The sequence below is a fragment of the Cyprinodon variegatus genome, unplaced genomic scaffold (assembly GCF_000732505.1).
Source record: "Cyprinodon variegatus isolate N-32 unplaced genomic scaffold, C_variegatus-1.0 Scaffold1031, whole genome shotgun sequence".
NCBI classification, from domain to species: Eukaryota; Metazoa; Chordata; class Actinopteri; order Cyprinodontiformes; family Cyprinodontidae; genus Cyprinodon; species Cyprinodon variegatus.
Window position 1 is genome coordinate 16,498 of NW_015151484.1, and position 5,944 is coordinate 22,441.

The following is a 5,944-nucleotide window of genomic DNA, read 5'->3' on the forward strand; positions in this document are numbered from 1 at the left end:
TATATATATATATATATATATATATATATATATATATACAGTATATAAACAACATCTAAAGGACATAACATATATTCACATCTCAAAATGTGAAAATAACTTTAAACTAGAGGAAATATTAGAAGGTTGTTTTTTTTGTTTTTTTGCTGTCAATCATTTTAGGCTGAAATCTGTCAATATATCTCAATGTAAAACAACAGATAACTGCTCTTTAGATTGAATTTAACAACTAACTGTAGCTCAATAATCATTTTCATTCTAATTATTATAACCCTGTTAACATTTAAAGGAAAAACTTACTTGCTGGCTGCTTGCTGGTATGATGCGAACCTCTCTTTTTGTGGATGGAAATGAAGATGTCTCCTTAAAATTCCAGAGCTTTATCTATTTCCATATGCAAATTTTAAACTTGAGGTAAATCTGTGAAGGTGCTTTATGGTACTGTACCTTAAAATAATTGTGTAAGGTCTTGCAAAAGCAGGTATAGTTTTAAAACAAGATTTTGTTTTTACTGCTTCTCAGAACATATTCATATTAAGCATATTAACAAGCTTAATTGTATCAATGACGAAATAGCAAAGCTTGATTCTGATTATGTCTCCCAACAAAGCAAACATTCAAACTATTCACATTTTTTTGGTATACTGAACACAGATATTATGCCTAAAAAGAAGGGTTTGTTGACACTCTGTGAACACACTGTTTATATTTAGCATAAGCTGTTTTGTCTAGCTATGGCGACAATTTACATATCAGTTTTATTTCAGCCTAAGGCATTTGAAATTGATGAAAACATAAATTCAGATATTTTTTTTAATTCATCATTACCAAGTTGCTTGTAGTCATGTAATGTGTTTTTGTAAAACTAATCAAGATTCTATTCACTCATTCAAAACACCAATTCACAACATATCATCTCAAGAAAGGACACAGCCACTGAAATCAAGCACACCCAGGCTGTCTGCAACCCAGTCTCATGGGAAAATGTACCCCCACTACGTTGGTCCACACTGCAAAACGTAGTGGGGGTACATTTTCCCATGAGACTGGGTTGCTGTCTGCCCCACAGACTAAAACTAGTAGTTGGTTCCACAGGAGGGGAGCCTGATAACTAAAAGATCTGGCTCCCATTCTACTTTTAGAAATTCTAGGAACCTGCAGATTGTGCTCTGTTAAGAATATAATGTACAATCAGATCTGTGATATAAGATGTATATAATATAAGCGTTATATGTGAGAAGGAGGATTTTAAATAATATTCTGGATTTAACAGGACACTGTTGAAAACTGTCATGGCTTCCCCGGGTCTGTTGATTCGCATGCAGGTCACTTAGATGGAATGAAGTAAAGAATGCTGGACAGCAAAGCTTCGATTCGCCTTTGCAAAGGAGAGAGCAGCAGCAGCATCTGCGAACAGTTAATCTGTTAATCTATGTGAGTGGATCTATATGTGGAAAACTGGGCAGGAGCCATCCTGCTACTGGTCTTGGAAGAGAGCAGTGATCCTCTCCAACATGTAAAAAAGTTCAATGTTAGGACAAGTCCATCAGGTTACCCTCTGTTACCACAGCAGCTTTGAACCATAAGAGTCTTGGGGCCCAGGTGTCCCCACACCCCCTGAAGGATAAGTCTTTACCTGTGTCATCAGCAGTATCACATAGAGGTAGAAGGAAAAAAAAGGTGTTCCTCCCTTCAAGAGGAAATGTCATATTGAATTGTTCATCTGCTCAGAGCACAGGATTGTACTCTGACTTGCTGCTGCGTTCTCAAAACTGGGCAATTCACAGTTCCTGAAAATGCTGAATTCGACTCCACCTCCTCTATGCAAAAAGTCCAGCTATAGCCCATTTAAAATATTCTCCAAAAAAATGATCAGATGAAAAAACAAACAACAACGAAAATTCCGTTCTAACATCCCCAGAACCAGTCAATAGTTTGTTGCCATATCTGGACCCCTGACCAGATCCAAGGAAACATAATCTCCTCTTATATGTGTTATCTCCAATAAACTGAAGTGTTCTCATTGCTTCGTGCATGAAATGTATGCTTGCCCATCCCAAAATATAGTATCCCCAAAATATATAGCTCCTGTAATGCTATCTTTAAATCAACTCTCAGTTAAAAAATGGTGAGGTTTTAGATACTGGGCCTGATATTGAATTGCCATAAGCACCATTAGGAGTCATCAGTATTGCTTTTATTGAAAGATATCATCATTTGCTTTAACACTAGATGTCCCGGAGAATTTCAGTTTTCCTGCAAGCCCCCCTCCCCTTTTCAAGTTTGTGTATTCACTCTACCTTGCTAACTGTCCTTGTACCTTCCCCTGCAACATCAAACCTTTTTGCAGGAATATCTTGATAAGTCATAACTAAACCTTTTATTTAGGCAAACCTATTGATCAACCGGATATCATATGGGTCCTAGTTCCTGAGCTGAGAATAGGTTATAATCATGCTTTTCCAACAAGGCCTATTTATATTGTGCAATCACCAACAAACTCATTTATATTGCAAAGCTCACTATGTGAAAGAAAGAAAAACTTAGAGAATAATTGTATTTTGTCTGTTCTCACCTTTTCATGTCTTTCAACATTTCAGCTTAAAAAATGACAAACAGTATGATTTCAGTATTGGAGTAACATTTATTTCACCCAAGGAAAAGCACTACATATGAAGCTACAATTGTCCTATTTAGCAGTTTCCACAAACCCAAGGTGAGTCCTTCCTGCATTTGTGACAGGTATACTTTATGCAGTGCACACAACGCTCAGTGCTGTGGTTCCTGTTGCAGAGATTGCACACCTGGCCTGCTTATAATAACAATGAAAAAATCTAAAAAATAAAGTTTAGCACATTTTTCCAAAGTAAGGGTTGAGGTTATGAGGTTATCTATGTGTGATACATGTTTGGAGGCACTACAATGATCTATAGTGTAGTCATTGCTCATTTTATACTTATTCCAATAATAAAATAGAGGTGGCATTTGTCATTTAGGCTTTTGGAAATTCCTCAGAAAAGTATTATTTTCAAATCCAATAAATGTGATAATAATCAACCTCTTCTTGGTGCTGCTTTTGAATATTTCTCTCTGATTATTTTGCAAGTTGCAGACGGAGCATTTGCCGAGCAGCGAGCTCTGCATAGGGTCCAATGAAATTCTCCCAGCGGGATAGGAGTTTTTTTGGAAAATTTGGTTGTAGCTCACTTTCTGCCTTGCTGTGGTTGCTGAGAGGTGTCTGTTTTGTAGAATAAATCATCCGCCAACGAGTTATTATTCTGTAAAAGCCGAATCTGTAAATATATTGCCAACTTTACTGTAGTTTCACAAGGCTGTCTGCATGTCTGCAGCGGAGGAAAGAGGAGAGAGAGAGGAGAGATTGTTTAATTCTAATTATAGAATTAATATGGAAAATATTTGGAGTCAGAGTTAGCATTTGAAAAAATACCGTTATCCAAAAAAGACAGTGATGTATGAATTTACAAAATATTGAGTACTTATAATCTCAAAGCTAAGATGTAAAAATAATTATACACTCTACATGTCTTTTCTCTTTTACAGTGAAATGACTTTCATAATATGAGCTGCCTGATGTTTTGTTGTTTTAGGGGTGTAACCTTTGATAGAAGCCCTAAAGGGTTTCTGTCACACTATTCAAACAAGTCCAGTTTGATTTGAATGGATCGGAAATCTCTGAGGCTGTATTTGCCTCTGTTCAGAGAACATAGTACATCTAGTGCACTACAAATTTAAAATCTTTGTTTTCAAGATTAGATCAGGCTCTCACTTCATAAATGTTTAATTACTTTTGATGTGTATCTTTGTGAGCTTAATTGGAGCATTTATGATTGTTCAGTAGGTTATTTAAACTTAAAAAAAAAATAAATAAATAGGCTTTATTATTTTACTCAGGATTATATAACCAAGATGATAATCATTATTTTCGTCATTGATCATGATTTTAAACCTTAAAAAGCAGAACAGTTATTCTTTGATGAAGGTAAATTAAATTTCATGGTATATTATACATATTTACAGTTAAAAATAAAGCTTTTGAATTAAATCCTGTGTAACTTGAAATTGAATATATACTGTGTATATATATGTATGTTGCACTTGAAAAAGGTGCTCCTAATTCAATTAATTGTTTAGTATTTTGACATGTTTTTACTACAGGTTTTTCAAAAATTAGCAGTTAAGAACTCAAAGAAGAAGAAGTCAAAATGTCTGCATGTTTTTTTATGAATTAAACAGAGACTTTGTTGTAGCTTAAGCTTAAGTCTCTTAAACCTTAGAAAGTGTCCCCAAACTCCCTAATCCACTGGCAGCCAATACACATTCAAACAAACCTCAAAGAGATTTCAAAATGACAATATCTAAAAGAAAATTAAAAAATAAAAAGACTGAAAATATGCTTATTGTGCATGAAATTTAGGTGAATACTGACTCCTCCAGTTCATAGGTCAGTATTTGTTATTACTTCTTATGACTCATTACCAATGAAGTAACTTTTGGTGATTGCTGAAGTCGAAGGCCATTTCTAAATCATTTGCTTCTTCTTCCCTCTGCTTACTACACACTACACCTGCTGTAAATCACCTTCGCAGTTGAACTGAGCCCTCTTGATGGTGCTAGAGGCTATAACTACACGATTTGCTTTTGAGACAGCCTTTCCTCTCACAAACAAAACAGAAAGCTGTCATCACCATGGTAGCAATCCAAGCTCTTGCAGCAAACTTTTAACATGCACCTAATGCACAATAATACTGCTGCATTAACAGTTAAATCATTGTATACTGTTGATTTAAACCTTTGCACCCTGAAAAATTAAATGATAATATTAAGGCTAGTTTAATAGACAAAGGAAAAGATTTTATTAGACCCACATTTTTTAAAGGGTTTTAAATGATGCCTTTATTTGTAGCACTGCGATAACTTCTCAAAACGTTTGCATCTTTAAAAAATTGATTTTTATTGCCTATGTGAAATTACATGTGTTGGTGAGTAAGTAGTTTCTTTACTTATAGAATGTGTGCAATGCATACGTGGATTTACATTTGCCGACCACATTTTGTTGCTGATCCTGATGTTTGGTGAGAAACAGGTCCTTACTTGCTGTGGAGGGGCTTATAAGGCACTTGTACTTATACATAATTGGTTTTAGACAGGATTTAATATGGCTGATCTTCCGCAGGGATGTCCAAATGGAATGAGTCGTGGATTGGGGGAAAGAGTTGCCATTGATTGGGAAAGGCCAATGGCTGAAATTAAATCAGCCCCCTATTGTGGTTACAAAACCTTATAACAAGGAGCCCATGGTAAGGTATATTTTTCCAGACTTATTCCTCTTTAGAGTATTTCTTTTTCAATACTTAAACTATATGGGTTAAAGAGCTTAGTCTATAAAATTTCAGATTATTTCATAGTCCTTACAGGACTGCTTTACAAAAAGTTATAAATTATCATTGTCAGTCATTTTCGAAAGCAAATCCACTGTTTTAAGATTATTTCTTTCTTTCACTTTAAATTTTTGCTAAATTAAGTCACATTTAATCCTAAACAGAACCTGTTCAGTTGAAGAAAGCTTGAACTGCATGAAAATTTTTATACATTTCAAGCTCAACGCCTCCCTCCCCATAAAACAAATTCACCATTGTGGCATGTGTAAAAATGACCTCTGCACCACTGCAGCTATAAGTCTCTGAATTTTGATTAGCTTTCCATAATTCTTTCTACAATAATTTGATCCTTATTGAGGTTTGTAAGGGGCTCTGAAGCTGACTTGCATTATGACCAGAGATGGGAAGTAAGTACAAATATTTCGTTACTGTACTCAAGTAGATTTTTCTCATATTTTTACTTTACTTTACTACTTATTTTTATGGCGACTTTTTACTTCTACTCCTTACATTTTTACACAAATATCTGTACTTTCTACTCCTTA